Source organism: Neolamprologus brichardi, chromosome 9, assembly GCF_056152115.1.
Source record: "Neolamprologus brichardi isolate AB-2024 chromosome 9, ASM5615211v1, whole genome shotgun sequence".
NCBI classification, from domain to species: Eukaryota; Metazoa; Chordata; class Actinopteri; order Cichliformes; family Cichlidae; genus Neolamprologus; species Neolamprologus brichardi.
In genome coordinates, this window is record NC_142112.1 from 24,536,094 (window position 1) to 24,560,824 (window position 24,731).

Consider the following 24,731-nt stretch of genomic DNA (forward strand, 5'->3'; position numbering starts at 1 on the left):
GCACTATTTGTTGTGGTGGTGTAATTCTTGATTATTTCAGCATGTTGATGATTATAAATGAGCGACTTTCAAAACGAGATGAGCCCGAGACTCCTCTCCATGTGTTATGACTGGCGCTGGCTTATACATTCCCTTTTTTGTTTAAGTGATGAAAAACTTGTAATATTTCATCATTTTGACAGATTATTTTTAATTGCCTTGTTAAATTATATCTTTAACAAAATTGCAAATGTTGATCAAATCAGCTATATGTTAAGTATGCAACCTTGCCTCGTGATGATGCCCGGAGGAATAGGAATGTAAAAAGCAGTCATGTTGCGGGCTTCTTATATTACATGCACCATATGCATGACTTCTGCGCTGACATAGATTTCACTGTCACTTCATACGATATGAATTAAACTCCATATAATGGAGACTCTAAATGCTCGTGAGAGATTGCTTTCCATATATTGAATGGTGCTTTGAAATGGCAATGAATGCAAGACGCACAAAGTGAACAGTGGGGTTTTCCACAATTAAGAAAATGAAGTCTCTTTTGGCTGGTGGGGATAAGATGCGTTGTTATCACTGAGGCCAGTGTTAACCCTGGGTGGGAGAAATTTATTTGCAGCGAAGATAAAGCTTTAGAATCTATTGCAGATGGCACTATAAACACAACAGCATGGATGCTGGATTCACTCTGAAGACCTGCAACAGTAACGCGTCTGAAGGGGGAGTTCTAGCTGGAGAAATGTGGGCTTTGACATAGCCACTGTTTATTTTGTCTTTGGCCCTCTGTGGGCTTCCTCAGTACCACTGTCTGGGCCTTTGATGTCACTGAGGTTATTGTTGACTATTCTCTGCTGTCTGCCTCAATATTCATCCGAGCTTCACACGGGACACAGAAGAGGGAGAGGCAAGGGCTGCCATTTATTTCTACACTAATTTTCCTTTGTGATGGATGGCTTTCTTATTGTGTCATTTGTGCCTTTGAAAAATGCTCCTTGGAGCAGAAGAAATTACCATCTTCCAAATCATACAAACACGCACAGTGATCTGAAGAGAGGGAAAAAAAAAAGCTTGTGTGTAGGACAAAGAAGATTATCATAAATAGAGTAAATTACACGAGAAATGCAGAGTTTAAAACGCCTTTATTTTTATAAACTGACCGATAAAAATAAATCAATAAAAATCAAACTTTAGAATGGCTGTACAGTAGGTGAGTATATTTTATCATTTAAATGGCAGGTTTTTTTTACTTTAATGTGGATTTTAGTTACTGTATTCATGAATTTCTATATTAGCATATGCTCAGCATTGAAGTCTAAAAGTGATCTCTAAAAAGTGTAAAGTCACGCATCAAAATATTTCAGTATCAAGGTCTAGCATAATAACAATTATTTTTTTTAAAAACCCATAAAAAGTCAAAGAACAAACAGATGAAGAGTATCAAAGGCTTTCATATCCAGGACTTTTTCTTTGTTGTATTCAGGCTGTCTTTTGTCTGTCCACTGACTATTGTGACAGGACACAGAGACTTCTAAAGGCCAAAGTTTCTTATTAAATTATTTCTGGGTGAGATGAACAGAGGCTGAATAGAATCATTAAAGTTCACCAGTTATAGGAATGCATGCGCCGCGCTGCCGTCTGCTGCGAGATGAAAAGCTGTGCGTTTTCATGGCCCTTCAAAACCTTTAACTTGCCATGAAAAGATATGACATCAATCCTGGCAAAAACACAAGGGAGAAATGAACGATACCATTGTGGTCTCTAAACATCAATCATGCTCAATACTTTGGAAAAACAATGCATTTTTGTTTGCATTTCAGAGGTGACAAACAACACTTGTGACTGGCTTAACATTGTCAATTCCCATTACTCAAAACCTGAAGCAAATCAGAATTAAACTGTGGCCCTGTTGCTAGGCAGCTGAGTTCTCTTGACATGGTGGTTAGTTTTTCTTTCATTGCTTGACAAGAGCAAAGTGAAAGGAGTTTAGAAAAACTTGCTTAAAGCGCTCAGAGGAAGGGGATAATTGGAGTCTGTGGATTGTGTAGTGGCCCTTGTGTGGAAACTTCCAGAGCTTGTAGACAGAGAGAGTTGCGCGGAACAAAATTTTAACTCTTGTACACAAACTTGACCCCGAGACTACTGTGGGGTTTTCCACACTTCATTTGCAGAGTGTTTGCCCTAGTGTGGCCCAGGGCCCAGTGTCAACACTGCAGAGTGTGTAGAGAAACATGTGACAGACCAAGTAAGGGACAACAGTAACAACATTGCAGTTTTTTTTTTTTTTTTTTAAAAAGGAAATTTACTTTAGAGTGAGGAGAAAGTGTTAAAAGTAGACAATTGTTTGCTTGTGTGTGGGTGTGAGGGGTACAGGATCATTTTTACCCGCTTCATAGTTTGGATTTTACTGTTTCTCTTTCAGACAAAACACGATCAAGTGAGTTCATCTTGATACTGTAGCCATGGTCAATTTTATTAGTCTGTCTGTTGAAATATATTTAAAAAAGCTTGTTAAGTAAACAATGAGAAGGGGTCTATGCCTTTAATGACCTGCGGAGGAGCCCCAGCCTGTGAAAGTGCACACCCAGTTTAAGAGGGAACCAATTAATGCTGGATTAACATTCATGGTTATTTACAGTTGCTTTTGTGCTTGTTTCTGCACTCCGACTTCCGCACAGAAGAGAGAGAGAGAGAGAGAGAGAGAGAGAGAGAGAGATGGGAGGGTGAGGAGAGGGAGAGTGCTGAGGGGCTTGGAGAATGGGGGGGTGGGCGGTGGGGTTGTTTGGACCCAAGAGGTGCAGCGAGGTGGCTGGGTCCATTGTGAGGACACCACCTCTCTCATTATGCCCTCTCAATCAACACTCCTGCTCACAGGAAGCCCCTGTAAAGCCCATCTGCCATAGCTAATCTACAGGCAGCCCCGCACTTGCGTCTGGGTCTGCTACCCTCAGCCGCATTATTCTCAGATCCAAGGCTTCGCCAGGGATCAGCCAAAGCCCATTAAAGTAAATAATAGCCAGAAATGACAGGCTTAGCAAGGATTGGGGAGGAAGTTGAAGACCAGTTTGAGCTGTGAGCTCTGATTAATAGAGAAAAGCATTTTGGGGGAGAGAGGGGGTTAGATGGAGAGAGAAAGTGAGGGAGAGAAGGGGGGAGAGAATGGAGAAAAAAATGACCTTAGTCTGCTGCAAAGAATTCCTCAACCTCAGGGTTGTTAGGACTAGTGCTACCATCTAAAGCATTAGCAATCCTTGAGCTACTTCTGCTTTGATGAAGCTCAAAACAGGATGGGGTAAGGGGGGCGGGTGGGAGAGGAGTAAGGGTGATGAGGCAGGGGCTGGGAGGCATGCCACATGCCACAGTCTTCAGAGGGCCTCAAGTCCAAGAGAGTCAAGAGTCAGTATCAGAAGTGGGGGAAAACAGGTTTGTGGGTACACACAGCATTAATACCACAAACAGTGAGGGTAAAAAGTTCATTTTCTCCTTCTAGTGTCTCAAAGGGCAAAATTTCATGCCTTTTACTTTGTTATATCATTATAAATTGATTATCTTTGAAATTTAGAGATTTTGTTTCCTGACATTTTATAGATATTCTTTATCAGTAGATGGGCAATTGCTTAAAGAAAAGGGGACTGCATTTAAATACAGCTTAAAGTGCCATGACTTAGAGCTAAACAATGCAAATTTTAAAAAAAGATGACTAGTCAGGCATTTAGTTTAAAAAATTTGACTCTCCGTTGGTTGTAAAATTCATGTGCTCTTTTGTGTGTCCGGTCACCCTCATACTGTTTTTGTGTTTCGCATATTTGTGCGTGTTTTCTGGATTTAAATGCTATTTTCACCACAGCATTGCTATTTGTAGTGGAAGTAAGCCTGTTGGCTACTTTGAAAAGGCTACTTTGTCATGGTCAGCTTAAGGTTAAGCAATTAAAGCTGCTCCGTAGAGTCAAGTTAGTGTCAAGTTAGGCATGGACACCAATGGTTCAGATGGTAAAAGAAAGAGGGGGAGAAAAAAAGGTTAAATAACCCAACTTAGTTAATAGTTAACTGACCTAGTTAACTGACTTTTTGACACCCTCGGGCACCAAACAAGACCCCGATAATCATAAACGAATACGTCACCAATTCACGGTCAACACAGCTCTGTCACAGCATGCTGTTTTACCTCTGAATTATAGTTTGTTCACATTAAAAGGAAGAAAAAAAAGGAGCCCATGGAAAACAGACACAAATTAAACATCCATTACCACAAGCTGTGACTTGCAGGGTAGAGGATGCTTTGCTGTACTCAGAGGATGGATAACACTGATCACAGAAGTGTTTGCGCTGTCCGTACCCGGGTGTTTATTGCTACAGAAAAGCTTATTCCACTGTGTGCTTGAGCTCAGCCTGGGATTTAACATGATTTGTCACTGGGCCGACAGTGGAGACCGTCTAAGCAAGATTATGTGAAGCAGTTCCACCTCTGCTTAACTACTGTAAAAATTGCTTATATGCCTGTGAAGGAATTGGAATGCATTCAGGAAGCGAATGATGAGGCTTGTATTCCGTCGGGCTTTTCTTATGGGATCTTCTGATTGGACAGATGCCCCAGACAGCTGGGGCGCAGGAAGAAACAAGTTACTGCTGCATGAAAGGTATGCTCACTCCTCTTAAGAGTATTGTCTATTGATCTATCAGTTACCCGAATCTTCAAAACTACAGAGGGAAAAAAAAGATGTGTGGAGACCTCTGCCTCTGAGATGTAATGAAGAATTTAAGATCCTCCAAATGTTTTATTGACAAGACTGTAAAAAGATATGATACATTGAAACTGACAAGGCCTCTCGGGAAACACTTAAGGGTTTCTTAAAGAAGTGTTTAATGGTATCGATTTTTATTGTTCAGCGAACAATGTGAAGCCTTTGACTGTTTTATTGAACGGATTTAGACACATGCTCTTAAACACAGAAAGGAAGAAGACTTTCAGTTCTTAGATTTAATCCATCAAACGGAGTGTGCATTGAATTTTAATAAGCCTTCTGAAGTCACACTATACACAGCTGCTCGGATTTCAGATGCTGCTGTTCTGCTTATTTTACAGTAGCTGCTTCCTCCAAATGCCTCTTATGTCACAGTCCCTTGTGTAGGATGTGGTTTGTTTCCCACTAATGCGACAGATGTTAGGACCTCAGCAGCCAGCAGAGGCCTCTCATGGCTTGTATAACCCTTTTATACAAGTTAGAGAATTCTGTGACCAAAAGCCAAATAGATATTTTGGCATTGTCTAATGTGAGTTACTTTTCAAATTGCCGGTAAATATTTTTGAAAAAAGAGAAGATTTGTGTTTTTTACAGACGTGCGGACAGGCCCTGGCTCTTGATAAACTTGCTGGCTATTTTCAGAATAAATGGATTGGTCACCTTTCTCTTTCTGGCTGGAGTATTCAGTGGTTGGAGCCGCATCACAGCTTTTTGACCAAGGCCTCTTTTTTTCCCCCCCCTCCCTCTCTGTCCACCCTGATCTTTCCTCTTCAGAGGACTGAATACTCATCCTTGACCGGCTCACCTAAATGAACCCTGCTCTCTTCATGTACCACAAAAGTGCCACTGTGTGGTGTCACCCAGGCTTTCTTCCCAGGAGACAGTGTGATTTCTATATCCGTTGTCATGGTGATGTGGCGAGAAGGGAGGGAAATGGAGCTCTAACCTCTGGCTTTAGCTGGCTCCCAGGCCAGATGGTTCATTTGGGAAGAGCAGGAAACAGCACTCTGCCTGTTTGTTTGTATGCTGACAATGCCAGCACTTGAAATGGTGAAACGGGGACATAGTGGCACTATCTGTCAGACACTCTGGTAATCATGTGGCCATAAATAAGATATATATAATACTGTAGCCTAATTGGCTACAGGGACCATTGCATAATTACAGCTGATGTAATGTAACAGAATATATGTATAGGTAAACAGTAGACTATGTAAACAGCCTTGATTTCAACATTTTGACCCCTGAACATTTTTTACATTCTAAAGTGAATGTTTAGACATTGAGTAACCATCAGCCGGCGGCCTTTTCCCAATGTCTAGTCAAGGTTGAAACACAGACTAGACGTCCTCGTCAGACTTTCTAGCAAGAGAAAGTTTGTGTTCAGTGAGTGTTTTCTACTATCTCTTTATACGGTAGATTAAAATAAAACAAAATATTCAAAGTCGGAGCCTCACACCTTTAGAAAGTATCACATAGCCTACTGAGGTAATCGTCTTCCTTTGTGCACTATAGTATTCTGCAGTTTATGACATGAATCTCGCAGACAGGTGGGATTATTGCAGTCTGAAGTGTCCAAAGATTTAGGTGCATCATCCCACAAATAAAACCATATGTAGATGTCAAAAACTATAATTAGCTTGAAATTGTTGATCTTCTTTTTCTTAAACTAATTGGTGTACACGGAGACGACATTGTTTCGATGTCTGTTCACAATCATGCACCAACCATGTTAGTTGCAGACAAATGCATTTATTTTCTTCTTTGCAATAATTTGATATACTTCTCATTTTGTGAGAGATTGTTTGAACGACCTTTATTCTATGTGGAAAGGACATCAATATTGTACCACAACCACGTATGAGACTGGGGTTCTATCCAAATAAGTTTCATGGAGGGACTTTATATGTGCATCAGAAACACATGTGCTAATAAAAGAATAAAATGGAATTTTACTCACTAAAACAACTCATCAAAGAATTCTAGATGAGCAGCTTCGTATTCACATGAATGCATTGGTTAAGTACTTGTTCTTGGCTTTTGGAGCAGTATTTTTGCTCGTGGAATCGTTATAGCAACAGTAACCAATCGTTACGAGGTAAGTTTGTTGAGCTTCGATTAGCAGTTAGCATGAGCCAAGCAAGCCAATTGTTAGTAGCTGTTCATATACAAAAGCTGATTATTCACAGCAATGATCAACTTTTTATTGTGTTGCTGGAAAGCACAGCAGACCATGTTGCTTTCTCAGGATATTTGCATAAAGTGATTTCATTTCAGCCGTGCTGAATAGATGTGATCTGTTTGACCAAAACCTGCAGTGGCACTAAAGACGTTTCTCTTTTTTTTTTCTACGCAAAGCAGCAGATTCATAATTCAGTTCTACAATGTGTGACATTAGTACATTCAAAATGACTGAGAAATGAACACATTAAAGGCCGAGTGAATTCAGTCTAAGCCATTTTGTGAGGTAATTGCATTAAAAAAATTCTCCAAACAGCACCAACAATACAAACACAATGGGAGGCCTTGTTTTGTGTCTCTTATTAGCTGCATTGACACGTAGCAGGCAGCTGCTTTTTTACTCAGTGCAAACATGCCTCTAATAATGCAATTTAAATGTTTTAATTTTATTAAACAGATGACCTAAAACAAAGTCACCAACTAGTACAGTTTTTACACAAGAATTAAGTTAGCCAAACCAGTCTTTAAACATCTTTATTTATGACTATAAAATTGGACGTTATACAGTAGGCGTGTGCAGGCATTTATTTGGTTTTGGAACAAGCCTCAAGTGGCAAACTGAGGAACTGCAGTTTTTGCCACTTCAGCGTGAGCTTAATTTTTCAGATCTGGACATTATCACTTGTTAAAAACTAAGCATAAAACCCAAAAGCAATAGGTTCACCCCATTCTAACACCCTTCAGTGAAGCTAAACTCTTTCACGAAAGCCAATACAATTCCTCAATTTCAGAGTATTGCTTTCAAACAGTCCTGCTATATGCTTGATACTTCTCGAGCAGGCAATCAAACGAACCGCGACGTGTTTTTATGGCTGATCCTAAACGGAGAAAGGCGAGCCAGAATTGCATTTACCCCCAAACTTACCATTTAAGGAGGCTGGGAGGCAAAATGAAGACGTTGGCATTATTAAAATCAAATCTGGAAAGGCTCACATGCACTTCCTCCTAATGACGAGGGAGTGCCATGACCAGTCGAGAGGAAGAGAACACCATTTTCTATTCATTTGGCAGCATGCCCAGATCTCATTCAACCAAAAAGTCTTCTCAATCCAAACTTAATCCCAGCCAATTAAAAGATGGCATTGCTTTTCCTCCTCTGTCATTATGCTGATGAGAATGCAGTTCATCAAGACGAAGGTAGCGGTTTGTTTTTCTTTCTTTTCGTTTTGATGGGTCAGAACATGCGGGACGATTTTTTACAAGGCTTGAAAAGATTGTAGGATTTGATTATTTGTGTCAAAATAGCCATTACGCTGCCTTGATAAACCCTAATGTGCTGCAATTTAATAAAAAAAGAGAAAAAAACTTGAAAAGGGATCAATCTCAGAGGAAAATGAATATTTATTGATGTAGAAAAGTATGCTTTGTGTTTTTCCCCGACTCCTAGGGGGAAGGTGTGAAATCTAATAAAGCCATTCTCAGGAGGGGTGGCTTTGATCAGAGAGTCTCTAAACAAGCAGCAAGTCCCATGTGAACATAAGATCTATATGCTCCAACATGTGCTATCTTTAAATCTCGACTTCTGTTTTTGCTAAAACAGAGCTGTTGTATTGGAAACAGCTGAGCTATTTCAATCTCGACCCGAGGCAACATTCTCCTCTCAAAGAAGCATCAAGATGAACAATATTTTACAAGTATTTTCTGTAAAGTCTGTCGGAAAAAACATATGGCTTGCTCAGGTGAGACTTTTTTTTTTAGAAATAATGCTAATTAGCTGGCATATATGTATCTGTTATAGAAATACATTAAACACAATTCAATGTGAAACATAACACTTCAGTATGGTTTCACATACCGAAAACCTATATTGCAGAGAAGCAGTAGCTCCAAAACAATCTCACTTCTGTTCTCTCATCACCTTGTTTGACAAGTCCCAGACTGTGTGCCAATCATATAAACAGGAAAAGAAGTATTTGTAGGACAGTTCAGGGTTAAAATGGCACACAGGAATAAAAAAATAAATAAAACAATGTGTTGAAAGATGATCTGTGATGCAGCAGAAGTGGAGCGATATGCTGATCTTGTGATGGAGAGTGGGCAGTGCTGGCTGTTGCTCCATGCAGAGTCAGGGTGTGACTTACTGTGGCTCCTCTCACACTCCAGAAGGTCACACAGGGAGTGGCTTGCACACGTACACAAAAACACACACGCATTTCCAGCCAACCTTAAAATAGCTCTCATGCTACTAGAGCCAGACAACAGCAGAAGAATATCTGCTACAGCCTTGATTATGATTAGAGCTTCTGGTAATGACCATTTGAGATCATTAATTAAGTCTTGTGTTTTCATAGTTCCTTCAAATGTTAATATTCTCAATGCACATTTCCCCAAAGCATCAAACATCAGCATAAATGAGACTGCAGTGTTTGGGGTCTTTGAAAAACCTGGAAAAAATAAATGGAAGAGCATGAAATTGTGCTAACTTACAGACTTACTGCTGGTCGGTCCTTATTGAATAAGATTAAATGGTTGGTCTATAAATTACCATAAAACAATTTAAAAAAAAGCCCATCATAGTTCACAGAGCTAAAGACACATCCTCAAATCTTTTTTTTCTTTGACAAAAAGATATTATTATTAAAATTCTTCCTATTAGTTAAATGGCTACTTAAGAAAGGGAGTAATTAACTTATTTTTAAACAACAACAGCAATAATAACTTTTTAAAACGCACTCACAGTCTGGATAAAATGTACATTAGAGAAGTGTGCATATGTTATATACAAATACACGGTTGAACAGTCATCTATCCACTCATACTTACTTTTATAAACACACTAGATGTGAACTCTGGCCAAAAACAAATAATAAACCAGAAAATGTACACATTAAAGTGTAGCTAGCATACTCTCCACCCTCTGGCCTTTCTGACAACAAACCAAAGCTGCCACAGAAAGGTGTTCCAGTGGGATAGTCGTACAGCTATGTGACAGGGCAAACACACTTAACTAACAACTTCCTTCACATTGGATGCCCTTTGACAAACAGCCCTGCTCCTCAGCGCTTACGCCATGCGCCTCAGCATTAACGCTAACGCCCTGTAGTATGGTCGGCTGGACAGGCACTTGACTGATGGCTCTATTAGAGCCCCCCACTATGGTACCTAGTCCTATCCCCGGCCTTTCTCTCTACTGGATGTGCTGCTGACAACGCACTGATGGGCTAAGGGGAAGACTAAATGGAGGGTCTAAACACACCAACAACCACATTCAGAGACTCACCAATAGACCAACACACATAAAAACAGACACAGACATATGCATGTGAAGGGAGGCACATGGACGCGGCTGTGCGCACAAACACACAAGAACCGCACAAGTAAGTAGAAAGGATTTAGCCATGCTTCACCTTTTTGTATTTGGTTGGAACAATGGCTTACACAAATACAACACACAGCTGATCTGCACCCCTCCAATTCCGCCTCTTTGGTGGCTTGTTCCTGAGACCACCATGAAACATGGAGGCCACTGAAAGGCCTGGCTCTCGATAATCAGCTCTGAAGGGGGTGGAAAATACAATTCATATCTCTAGTCTTCTTGGTAAAGCAACCACTGGAGCAGGAAATGACAGTGGATGTTTTAATCTTCAAACGGTGAGCACCACGCTCCCTCAGGCTAGATGGAAGAATCTGCTCAAATGTGACGGATCTGCCTGCCCATTTGAGCAGCCTGCTCACCACAGCAGCTCAGGTCTCTCTTTCTATAAAAATTAGCTGTCTTTGTAGCAAATGTAAATTTTTACTGAAAACATAGAAACCTAACATTTTTGACAGTGCTGTTGTATTTGTTTTACTCAGTGACACTTACAAAATCATCTGTATAGAGTGGCTAAAATTGTAAGCCACCATCTCTCAGGTCCCGCAATACTCTCCTGGGCAATGCTATAAACACCAATCCCCCTGGTAGCTGCCATCCACAGATGCCTGCTACCTTCCAACAGCACTCAGAGGAAATTTGCAAAGTGGGGAAATGACATGACACAATCATATCACCCTTTAATGGGTATCTTGCTCCCTTCAAGACTTTCCTAATGCTAAAAAAAATCAGGTCTGGAATATTTCCTTCATCTTGCATGACAGATGGAGCAAAACCAGGAAGGGAGTGAGTAGCAAAAAAGTATAGCCGGTTAAATTCAGCCAAATTGAGTTTCTTGGCTTCAAATTTATCTCAATTTATCACTGTCGATAGCGGCAACAATCCCAGGATAGAGACATGAATATTAATTGAAAATAATCAGATTAAGCCGCTGCAATCTGACATTTTGAGATGGGCACTTTATCTTCAGGGCTGCAGAGAGGAAAGATTGTCTATGTCCAAATCAGAGAACACTATTTAATTGCATGTTATCACCCTATTATTGCCTTGGCATTATATAAAACAGTATGGTAATTACTCTACAGATAGTGATGCAAACAGCCTCAGGCTGCTGCTCCCATATGAGGACTTGAAGAGAGGGCATGTGGCTGAACATCTGGGTGAAGAAGTACCAGAATTAGAAGTGCAGAGTCAGGTGGCTGTCACAGATGCATTAGCAGAAACTTATATTTGTCAGAAGCATTCACACTTCACTTTGAAAACTTGACTCTGAGCCGTAAACGTCGTCGCTTTCAAGAGATCCTTAAATGTACACAAATAAAAACTAACAAGTGCCGTTTTTTGGAGGATGTGCGAGAGCTTGATGGAGAAGATTGCAAGTGGCCCTCATGGTGTCACTGCCGGCCAGCCCAGTGAACAGATGCACTATGGGCCAGCTGGAGCTCCATTCCCTCTACAGAGGCCCCCAGCCCCAGAGGAAACACAGCTCTCAGGGCTGCCGTCATATGTTTTCAACGTTTGTACAACGCCTGATAAATGTAATGTAAAAGGGCCTTTGTGTGTGGGGGCAGTGGGGGTTGACTGTGATTGCTGGTAATAACTGACTAATAGAATAAAGCAATAATGCACAGCCTCGGGGCGAGAGCTCTGTACCGACAATTTCATACTGCAGATTTATCATTGTGTGGAAATTAGCATTTCAGTCTGTTCACTTTCCCATCTGATGGCGCTCCATAGCGAGACTGTGCGTCCTGGAAAGATGTCTGTCGACTTCAGGTCTCTTTCGTCACAACACTCCATAACTCTGCTAACTCCCCACAGAGAAGACGGGGAGCAATAATGATGGAGATTTGCAGCATGGCGCTTTGTAGGCACTTCAGAAACTATTAAAATACAGTTCCAGTATTGGGCATCAATACAAAGGTGGAATGCTCAAAACGGGCTGTTGTATTATCTGGGTACTTGCAAGAGTTTGAAGACTTGCAAGACAGTTATCATGAGTGAATTATGATAATAAGAGTTGGAAGGATTTCTGTCAATTAAATTTGAAGAAGTAAGACATATTGTTGCTGCACGCCGCCCCAATAAAAAGCCAGTGGTTGTTAACAAGATCCCCAAATCAAGACTCAAAGAATCTTTATGCTTGCGAAACTAACAAGCCCAAAGTTTCCTCCTAAATTTAGATATTCTTACTTTGTGTCATTCCATAAACACACCAGTGAAATAATATAGATTTTGAGTTTAAGTCAGCCTTTACACAATGTTCACTTTTCCCAAAGTGGTGGTTTCTCACCAACAGAGTCAACAACTAACTGAATAAGCAAATGGTACTCAGCGGATAATTTTGCTTACAATGTTCCGGAGGCATATGATTAGAATATTAATTAGGCCCATCTATGACGGTCAGATAATAACAATGTCAGTGGGCTGAAAGGATTCTGTGACCTGTAAAAGGGCTATTCACAATCTCCAGTCTGCCATAGTTCATTCTTTTGGCCACAAGCAGCGGACTTTTTCACACCATTTCTAAACATTCTCATTGCCCCGAGCTGGAACACTGTGGAGGAAGTATGTCAAGAAATACAAATATGTTGAAAACTGCACGTTTTATGTCAAACACAATTGCAATTCATAGCTCATTAGAAAGTTTTTTTCTATGATTTATTTAGGTTTTTTGCCCCAAAACTTCCAGTTAATGCTCATTCCCCTTTGTAAAGGAGTTCACTTGGCATTATTTGGGTTTTAATTACATGACACGGATCAGAAACACCAAAGCAGAGGAAACGTCCGACTGCAGCTACAGATGATGTTCACTTGTTCCCAATGAGTCAGTGATCATTTTTGCTGTAAATCTCCATCAAATCTCCAGCAGAAATTCATACTGACAAAAGGGAAAGAAAAAGCATTGGAATGAAGACGTCTGCAACTTTCTGTTGAAAATAGCACAATTAGAACCCCCATTGCAAAGTGTATCCCTTGTTTGCCCTGTAAATGTGAGAGCATTACTCATGTTGTGTCCCTTGGGACGTCAGTGGGATGCCTCTGTTAGACGTTTTGCTGTACGGACTACTTACAGCACTTAAAAAACAAAGCCAATAAAAACATGACATCCTTACAATGACTAAAAAGAGGGCTTTCAAGGGTCAGTAGGTTCATTGTATGTATTAGTGTTAAGTCTCTTGAGAAAAGACAGGATAAGCTTTTCCCTTTTTTTTTTCTTTCTTGAGCTTCCACCCCGTAAAACGATAAAGATCAGTCATCTCAACCTATGTACAATCAGCAAGAAGAGGTTTTGTTTAAAAAAAGTTTAGTGTTATGATTTTCAGATGCACGTTTCTGTATTTGGAACTTATTTCTAGACAATCAAATTATAATCAGAATATATTTTCTAACTTGGCTGACTTCCAGTAGAAACTTGAAACTCTTAAGGTCAAATGAAGCAGCCTTAATATTCATTCATTAGGATGACAAAGTCGATGGTGTGTCATGCACTTGCATATTTTTCTCAGTTGGAAAAAAAATGGCACTACACGACGTTTTCAAAGTAAAATTTGAACTGATAATCATGTAGAGTGCTCTCCATCAAGGCTCGGGTAGCAAATAAACAACCCAAACTGAGAGACGGATATAAAACACCCCCTTTTGATAGCTGTGGGAGAAAGAAAACATGTTTGTTTCTTGATTTAACTATTAAAAACCCCAATATTTTAGTGGTTTTCTTGGGGTGCTTAAGGTGCTCTTTGTTGCTTGTTTGCTTGCCCATTGCAGTACCGATCTTGTTGTTGGGTTTCATGTATAAGTAATCTCATGTAAATGGGGAAAAAAGCTGTTCAACACTGGTCATGTCTTACTTATTTGAGCAAGTATAACAAACATTTTTATTTCAGATAAATTGTGGAAAATCATTAAATAAATCACTACCTGTAACAAGGCTAGACATGGAAATATTTGGGGGGGGGGGGGGGGGGGGGGGGGGGGGTTGCTTTGAAAATAACCATTAACCCATTTTCTGACCTTTAATATTTGTCACTTGAGATTTAGCTTTAAAAGGCACCACGAGGCACCAGAGCACAGTCAGGTCTACTATGGAGGTAAGCAAATTAGCACAAATTCTAAAACATGGAACTACAGGAGCTACATATAGTGCTCTGAGCTATATTTCTTTAGGATTAACTCCCCAGAGAGTGGTGGGCATAAAATCAAACCATCATCACCCCTAAAAAATAAAATCGTTGTGAACTGAGTCAAAGAGGCATTTTGTCTCCTCATTTCAGGACCACTTAGTGTTGTACTAGAATCACTGGGCTGGCAGGCATGTGGCTAGTGGCAGTGGACTGCGGTGAATGAGTTAAATCAGTCTCTCGTAAACTCGACCCTGTGTCGTCACAAGAGGAAAGAGGCCAAAGACTCACGCAATGAGGGTAATCCAACAGTGAGCTGGTGTGGCAGCGTTGTTTCCCGCTGGTCCCAGAAAGGCTCAAATAACTCCCATGTGCACCCAAGGAGAGCAGAGGACAGGCATACATCAGAGGGGGAGCTGGAGGTTGAAGGAGTGTGGATTTATCTTGGAGTGTCACAGAGATGCTCCGATTGCAGCCTCCACCTTGTTGCGTTACTGTCATCAATTCTGCCAATAGTGGAGCCATTGACTGTTGAGGTGATTGCTCTGTGTATAGTTTGCTGTCAGAGAGATTGGTAGCCACAAAATTAGATCTCGCCAACTCTTCTTATATATATATCACTAACACTAAAAGTACTAAAAAAAGTTCTTTTGTTGTTATAATTAGGTCTATATATTTAAGTAATACTTAAATTATTTTAATCCTTTTCTTACTTTTTTAAGGAAAGTTAATGACAGATAAAAAATAATTGGGGTTAGAAACAAAGTTGGAGCTGCTTTGTCCTCTGCTTATCAGAAGGTTGGTGGTTCAAATTCTCCAGTCCGGTTGTCAGAAGGAAGATACCAACCAACAGCAACAAATCCTTGATAAAGATTACAATAATACTGAAACGTGCAGATTAGCTCCTCCCCTTGACTTAGCACTGTGATACTTTCCTGATTAAAAGGTCCTGGTAAGGTTGCCATTGATGCTGTCTAGTTGCTGGTAGACTTTTCTCACCTTCAATCTACCACTTTATAATGAACCTAATACTTTTTCAACAAAAACAGTTTTGATATCCTGTTGAAATAGAACTATCTATTAACGTTACTGACAGGCAAGACTAATCTTTTCTGGCTCAAACATTTATGTTATTGTTTACTTATTAGCCATAGCTGCTAGCAACTATCTTAATGATAACTTAAAAGACAGCTAATGTGGGTAATTGTTGTGCTGCTGTTCATGTGTTTAGCTGCTGTTGAGGGGATGGCTGTAGGAAGTTTTGGATAAACTAGATAAGGTGAAGACGGCACTGTTGCCATCAATACTGTTGCAAATGAGTCTCTAATCTGATAATAATGTTTAATACAAATTACTATCCAAGTATCTTTTTTCTTCACTGTACACATGCTACCTGTCGTAGCTATTGCTTGTTTTAGTGACATTCCTGGTAATTACAGCCCACTAGCTTTATTACGTTTATGAAATTTGGCAGCACATGTTGCATCATTTTTGCTTAAGAATGATGGACTACTAAGATTTCCAGAGTTTCACTGATACTGTTTAGAGAAACGAAACACACCATTTTTTATAAATTCAGATTTGTTTTATGTTTTTGTAATACTTAACTGTCAAGTATCGCTATTCACTTATAGCAGCAAATGTTATATTCAAGTAATTTGTCCTCTGCAGTGGTTTTGGTTATTCTTTTGAGCTTTAGATTTATTCAAGCTGCCTCTCTATCCTCTAATGAGAGATACGTGCCAGTCAAAGTGGGAGCCACACTGCTGTCCAACATTAAAATAGAAGCCCTGAGCGGTCTGTCTGGGCTGTGACGGGAGTTGGAGGTGTGAGTGCTCCAACCAGCAGCCACCACCTGCTTTGCTTGTTCACGCTGTCATTGGTGCCCCTTTTGGTGTGTGCAGAGTCTTAAAGAGTTTAGCTATGCCTTTGATGCCTTCTTTGATTTTTAGAATATGCATGGGATCAATAAGGAGCACAGACATCAAAGCTCAGGCACCCTTCACCTGCTGCTGGTCACCATTTCTGAAGTGTTTCCAATCAAATACAGAGACTAAACAAACAGTTAGCAGGGGCTGGGTGGACACTGACCACATGATCAATGAAAACTAATACTCGTGTAGAAGTAGAACTTGGCTGTGTGATCAGACTAAAGTAAATATTTTAACCACTTGAGGTTTATTTTATTTGAACAAGACATTTCTTTGCATATAAATAAGAAGTCAGGGAAATAAATTTGAAAGTGAGAAGATGCAAGACTCTTAAATATCATTTACAGCCTTAGTTTAGGAGATGTATGCTTATAATTCCACTCTTGAAGCACGCGCACACACACGCACACACTTCAAAGTACTTAGATTAATGCATAATAATCTCCAAGAGCCATAACGGTTTAATAACTCACTCAGATGTCTCTAATATGTCACTCAACCCTCCAACACTAAACATTTGATAATAGTGCTTTTTTTCTCTCTTTTTCCTCGTACAAATCTAGTAACCTAAGTGGCAGCAAAGTTCAAAGAAGCAGATTGTAATGCATGTTATGGAAATAAACCCGGGGCTGATTATCCTTTAAATCTCTGGCTGCCCCAACCCCCTCTAAAAATGGCTGTCATGATGAAATGACTATCCTTTATTACATTCTTCTCCCTTAATCCTCCTCAATTTATTAGAGGGGGGGTGCCTCGGCACAACAATGCCAAAACTCATTTCCATGGTAGCCCACACGGCATGATGTCCATGAAGGGACAGACAACTGATTTCCTATGCAAAGGGTCCTTTTGAAAGAGGGAGGGGGCGAGAGAGAGACAACTGATTCTTTTATTGCAAATGACTTCAGTGTTTTGTTTAGGGGGGCTGAGGGTAGTGAAGCCAGCATGACTTCTGCTCACGCACTTTAATTCAGACGATGCAGGTGCATGGCTAATTGCAGGTGTGCTGCTGGCCAGCCTCACCTCTGTCTGTATATCCTCATCCACACACAGAGAGACATGCACTCAGATGCTTGGCTTTCTATATAGACATCAACCAGGTACTGAGAGAATGGATCAGCAAGTACTTCATTTGCATTTCGCCATTCAAACTCTGCTGTAAGTCTGAGAGAAACTGAAGGGCCCTATTCAGAAATCTTAATAGTCTAGTGGATATCACAGTGTGGGAAAGCTAAGCACAAACTTTCTGTGTGAGGAAAATGTACAAAAGACTTACTGTGAACTGTTAGCTTATTGTCCCCGAAAATAAATAATATGAGGAAATTCAATGTAGACTCTGAGAGCGATAGCCAGGTCCGGCAGCAAATGTGGAAGAGTGAATCTTTTAACAGGAAGCTTTAATTTCCATTTTGTCAGTTAAACAAGATTTTAACCACCTTCAATTTTTGTCGTGACTCTTTTTAACGTTTAATTTCTGCACTGCGCAATCATTTTTTTCTTCTTCCCCCTTCAACCCTCTCCTCTTGTTCAATTATGCTCTTAAGAAAAACGTGATGTGAGAAATACCGTAAAAATGAGACCGAGAGGGGGGGAAAAAAGAAACTTCTAAATGAAACCTCTCTCTCTCTCTCCCAATCCCAAATGAGAGGAAATTACTCATCAAGTGATTATGAAACTGTTGGCATTATAGAAATCAGCGTGAAAGAATAGAGTCAGCAGGAAAAGAGGGAGGGGTTGGCAATTTGTTCTCAATGGACAGCGGATGAAGAGGTGGCAAGTTAAAGTCTCCAATCTGAAGGGTCTCCTTGTAAAGCTAATTCCGGTTAATGGCCGAGGAACAAGCCTCCACTGTATCTGACATCCTGGCTCCAGGTAATCAGACTGACATTAATGCAGGCTCCAAAAGAGACACCTCGTCATCAGGAATTTTCCTCATTGGCACCGAAAATGCCAGGCTGCACACCTCTGACTGCGTGGCCCCCACATCTATTAACCTTATTGATTTGGAGCCCTGCTGAGCCCCTCCAGAGCTCCCGCCCCCCTGCTGCTGGACTGAAGTGGATCAATCCTACGCCGGGGGCCACAACTCGATAACAACCCAGTGCTCAGAGGCTACTGTTTACAACCTGAAATGAATACACACATAGGTGCTGCTCTGTATATTCTCTGCTCGGCCGTTGACACTTTTTGGCGATGGTTTAAAAGTTTTAAGAAGTGTTAATCATATCTATAAAAAAATAACCGGTTTAATAATAAGTGCACACAAATGCCAATATTCACCAGTGTCACTCATATGCTTTTGTTTTGTTTTTTAAAGAAGACACACGAGTGGCGCATGACAACCAAAATATAAAATGAAATATGGCGATTTGTAACAGGAGTGGGTATTTTATGGTGATTAAGCCTTTCTGTTATGACCAGGGTAGTCAAAACTATTCTCTTCATTGATTCTTTTTTTTACTTTACTGCAGTTAATTAGTACTAACAAAGTGCCCCTCAGAGTAAATACTCTGTATCAAACACTTGAAGCAATCACCATACCCTGCCCCACAATTGTACCTTTAAAGTTTAATCAATGCAAATTGCATGTAGCAAACTACTTAATATTTTGCATGGCGCTATTGGAACAATAGCTTATAACTTTTAGTGTTTCATACAGTGGAAGGCCATGTGACTACACAGCTGTTTATTCCATGCTTTTGAATATGCCTCAGTAATCAAATACTTATTATTCCATATGATCACGTGCCATGCCGCTCTACGCATCTCACGCTGCTCCTGCAAACAACATATGTATACATCCATGCACCAGTAATCAACATTATAGTGGAAATCTGTATGTATATCTGTTTAGTTTTCCATTGAGTATGAAGCCCAAACTTTACTCCCCAAAAAGCGAGTTGCTTTCCTTTTTGAAGTGGGGTCCCAAGAAAAAAAAAGGCATCTGTGAAAACAACCCACTGTGTCTTTAAACTTTGAGCACATTCTTACTGACCAGCTGTGAAAACTCCAGAAGTAAAACAGCACTGGGAAGTCACTGATATCTATTGTAACTCTATGGGACCTTTGGTTTGAGTCTACAGTCAACATCATGACTGATGATGTTTAATTTTCTCAGCAGCGTTTCATCTTCCTTGGCCAGGCAGTTCTGGCATGCAGCAAGTACAGCATGACAGACGCAACAGCAGCAGCACTCACATTTTCTGCAAATGTAAATAGCTGGTAATACTGTACCATTTGTGCCAGAGCGGAAAGCACTGTGTGGCAGTACAGTGCTGTACGCTTGGTAAGCCACTACAAGCTCTGTGTGATGGAAGCATAAGCATCAGTGTCGAAAACGGTTGGTCTCATCTGCGACTCATCATCAGCCAGTGGAGCCCAGCAGGGGGAAAAATGTACACCCAGGGCAAATCTGTAAACACCAATTTAATCTGCATGGAGAAAGTTACTGTCATCAGCTGTGACAGAAAAAGCCTCTGGGCCACGCCAAAGCGCAAAGAGTCACTCTTCTTTCCCCAATATCTCTGTCAAACGCAGACATTAAGCCATTATGGAAGTCAAAAATCTGCCATTGAGAAGTTCTTTTCTCTCTGCCAATCAAAGCTGCAGAATGGATTTTACAGGGTCACAGTGTTAATGATGTGGCTGCGCTGCAGTTCCTTCTTTACATTAATTGCTGACAAGTTGATACTGACCTTTGGAATTAGAATTAGAAAATATAGGATTTATCACCATAACATTATTAATCTTTCACAAGAGTTGATTTTATTTCTCTCTCTTTTTTTTTGACAATTTTACAGCAGGATGTGGTGAAGAAAATTTGCACAACTAATTGCCAGATATAGCTGTAATTAATTTAGGGTCACACTTAGACTTAAGAAGATTTTCCCCATATCTGTATCAGTTACAACAGACTGCGGGTGTAGTACTCATGTTGTTTCTTGGCAGTGGAGCCAGACTAAGGCAAAGTCAACACCAGGGACGATGAACATTTAACAATAATGAGAATTACTAGCGGTCCCTCCCCTGTTTTTCATACCCTAACATCCTGATTTCATGGGTGACACTTAGGGACCCCCTAGGCTCTCTAATGTGCGCTTGGGGACCCATGTGATAGTCATAGCCAAGGCTTTAAGGATAAGTGTAAAGCAGTACAGAGGAAATGAGGAAATTGAGCATGTTCTTTGATTTCCATACAGTGCAGATTTCACTCACAGTGAATTTAAAGGCATTTCTCTTAGCTAAACTGTTGTTTACACATCATCCAAAGACCCTAGCCTAGATTTTTCTTGTATACTTGCAGAAGTGACATTCTCTATGTAATTATCAAAGTAAACACCCTCAAACTGGATACGTGATCACATCATGCTGCTCGTTTTCTTACCACCAGTAGAAACTGATGTCACCGGACTGGTGGCCTAGCGTCCACGGTCTGCGATATGTCAATCCCATTTGGGGTCACCGTGTTTGCAATGGCAGGGACTTACACGGTTCAGTTGGCTTGGACTCAGAGACAGGAAGGGGGTAGGCCATGCGGGCTATCGCACAGCCCCCTGGGGCGGCTCCTGACAGACTAGGAACATCAGGACAGATTTGGGAAGGCAATCCCGACAGGGAAGCAAGGGTGGGACGGGCAGTGAGGGAGCAACCGTGCAGCAGGGCAGTTTCCCAGAATCCATTACTCACAGCTAATTTACAAACAAGGGGGGAAAACCTGGCTGCAGGACAGACTTCATGCTTGTGGCCTCCTGCTACTATTCTGCACTGTTCACATGATTTCTCAGTCCAAGTATTTCTTAGCCAGCTTGGGGTAAAGTAAAGCTTTTGAAACTTCCATATGGGCTGATAGTTGAAATAGGAATCAGTCAATTCTTTATCACAGCCTTGCATCCTTTGGCCTGCTCTCAATAGCCATTACTATGGGGAATACGCAAGTAAATCCTGTATAGTGTCTGACCTTACAAGGTGCAACCTACTCATAAATGTGCATATAAAGCAGGTAATTTGATTCACCTTGCTGCCTATATTTTCTTATCAAATAGATTGGCAATCCTGCAGATCCTTGATTCACTTTAAAGGTGCTAGATGTTGGGAACACATCTACGGGAGAGCCACCTATTTTGCCACCCCTGCTGCTTTAACCCATTTACTTCATGTCATCAAGCCAAGGCCAGGGATTCCAGCACGGGGGAGGCTTTCCACTGCACAGGGATAAAATAATTAGGTGACTGTTTCAATTGTCTTATCACCCACTTTAAGCGAGATGTTCACAGCTGCTAATTGAATCTTCTGAAAGGAAGGAATGCCCAGACAATTCCGGTAACTCGTAAATCTTCCATAAACGTTATTTGCTGGAGGAAAAAAAAAAGGAGAATCCCATGCTGTTAAATTCCTTAGGCCTGCTGTTGTCGATTAAAAGGACAGTCAGCTGGACACCCCTGTCCTACTGTGTAATGGTCAGTGGCCAGGCCAGAATCCCCTCCTGCTTTGAGTAAATTAACACTGGGCAGGACATTCTGTTGTTTTACATCACTATACAAATACATTGGCAACAACCTCAGGAGGCCAAATGTCAACATAGACATAAAAGAAAGAAATATACTGTTTGGTAACCCGTCATGTAGGTAAACACTTGCCACGAAGCTTTATTTGCTCTATCTGTTCTGAAGTAGCCGTTGACTCTTTTCTAACTGAGAGTGTTTTCTCAACGATGGCTGAGAGTTAAAATGGCACCTAATTGGACCTGTGCTGTAGATGAACTGCAGCTCTATTAGAGATCTATAAAATAAAGTGTGCATTTAAAAGGTTCGCACTCAATATGAGTCCAAAAAAACTGAGGGAAGATGACCTTTAAAACATAAATAGATGGTCTCAGTATCCGTGCTGTAAATTACAAAGAAATTGAATTACAAAGGGATAATGCATAATTAGATACCATTTACAAAAGGAGATAGTCTAATTATTGGTGAAGCAGCTTAAGATGCTTTGCTCCTTAATTTAAGTACATCATGAATGCAGTGTGAATCTGTCCTGGCATGTTCTAACCAAATCTAAATCTTAATTAAATTTTGAGCAAAAGAAAGTGTTAGAGAGGAGACTTAATCCGTTTAAGGGAGGATGGTGAAGGGTTATTAGAGGGTGTTAATTCGTTAATCAGAACTTGGTGTGGCTATCCTTTACTATATTGAAGTCTGCACTATATTTGAACCACACAGTAGGTGGTGTATACAAACAGCCTCTAGCCATTGTGAATGTAGGTGGTGGACCAGGAAATTAGAAAAAGGCATTGAGTGAAGTCAGAATAAAAAGCTCTCATGACGGTATAATATTCTCCTTTTACCCATTTTCATCATGTTGTCCCATTATGCCACTCTGTTGATATTTCCTATTGAAATAGGATCATCCTCAAACAAGTACCTAAGACAGGTAAGCCACGAGTGGCCATGGCAACAAAGACACCACAGGGGTCAAGTTCCTGTGTAAAGCCTTGTTAATGACATCATAATGGACAGAGGACTATGGTGTAACTACTAACTACAACTTCAAAGTAGGTGAGAGCTGGAGAAAGAAAAGGAGCTTAGAAGATGAGACCTTTCTGTGACCACGTCCTCTAATAGAAACGCCATCCATCCTCATGACGCAGCATGGCCTCTCAGTCCGAAAGCCTCTAACTGCAACACAAATATATGCACAGAAATGTACAACAAAGCCAATTGCTTTTAAGCCTTCCATTGAGTTTTCTAGCTCTAATACAGCTGCTGAAGAAGCAGTACGCTATTCATGATGCTTTACTGCCAAAAAAGAAAAGTTGAGGACACATGCTTGACAAAATCCTCTTTTCAGACATAATCCACCTAGCACCATTTTATTTGAGGACTGGAGTGTGTAACATCTGATCTTATCCTAAAAGCTATTCAAGACTATGTAGTGCTGGCTTGATTATGTTCCTCGTACACACAGGAACCTTTCACTCCTTAGTGCCTTCCCATCACACCTGGGATAATAAAGAGGATTTAAACAGGTCTGAATAGGTTAACCAGGTGTTGAAACAAATAATGGTTTAAAATTGTAATTAACATGGCTTGAATAGAGCATTGCTCTTGCTAAAGGTCTCCTCTGTTGAATGACTTTGGTATGCAAGGGAACACAAGACTGAAAGGACCCTGTCTTTGTCACTGAAGAGAATAAGGAACTAATGGGGAATTAAGATCTTTAGAGCCTCTGTGCTTCTGTTATATGGCTTTTCCCCTTTTCTTCCACAATGTAATGCCACAGTTCATAGTCCTGCCCAGCGAATTAGTTGCACTTCCCCTAAATGTTTAACTGCTGCCAGTGTGCTATGGTAAAATGTTACCTAATTAAAAAAGCATACAGTTGCTTAAGCCCGCAGTTATTCTAGAAAAACCACAAGACAGGAAAACAAACTTACCTAACACGTAGTGTTGTTTTTGTCTTATTGAAAACAGCTTCTAATAGTTTGCGTTAAATATTGTGTGATTATCTTCAAAGACGAGCTTACAGTGGGACATTTTCAAACCCTTACCTCACCTTTATACACGCAAAGCATTAGCATTTAAATGGCCTTCTATTCTTAAGGTGGGCATTTCATTATAAGCCCATGGTCAGAAACACATGCTGTCTCTTTGGCTGATGAACACACTGTAGAGGTTTAAAACAAAACATTAGAGCACAGTTGCATTTTTGAAAATAGATTTTGTTTTAGCTACAAGGAAAAAAAGATTTCTCTGTCTGTGCTTGCGGTACTAATTGGCGCAAGGTACTGCCACGTCACCACAAAGTCAAGTTTTCAGTTCTTCTCGGCTGCAGGCAAGCCAAAGCCGAAGGGTCGCATTCTGCAAAAGTTTCCAAACATCAGCCGCGGAACTTCCACATGGTTCTTCATTTCCTCTGAGTGTTTTGAAACCCCCCACGGAGAAGGTCCTAATCTTGACGCATCAAGCAATGAACAGAGAGAAAAGGCTGATTGCAAGTGATTGACAAGCCATGCGGTTACCACAGTAACTCTTTTTTGGCTTACTATGGAAGTCCAATTCATCATCAGAATCAGATGACTCTAAAAGGCCTATTATCATAAGGGTGCACATGTGAGTGGCACAATCGACAACCTGCGAATCGATCGAACTGTCTGAGTCAAGCACTCAACATGTGTGTTAAAGATAAGGGCAAAGTGCAAGCAAGGCGATTATACTGGTTTTTCATACGTTGCCCTGTATTTCACTGAGCTTCTTATTAAACTGCTTCTAGAACACTTGCTCTTTCTTCTGGGTCAATTCAGTCATTTCATAAGGTTATAGATTACTTGCTTAGAATAGTTCCTCAATGGTAGTCCAGTGATGAATGGGCAGTTTCACACGCAGATGCAGATCATGTT

The 24,731-nt window shown here is 40.6% G+C and overlaps 1 protein-coding gene across 1 annotated transcript in view; it reads right to left on the reverse strand.

The window, feature by feature from the left end:
- Positions 1 to 14,773, reverse strand: part of agtr1b (angiotensin II receptor, type 1b) — a 62,457-nt gene extending 47,684 nt beyond the window's left edge. Inside the window, exon 1 of the mRNA XM_006795100.3 lies at positions 14,700 to 14,773. The gene's annotated coding sequence lies outside the window, so the exon portion shown is untranslated. The remainder of the gene's footprint in view (positions 1 to 14,699) is intronic.
- Between the last annotated feature and the right edge of the window lie 9,958 nt (positions 14,774 to 24,731).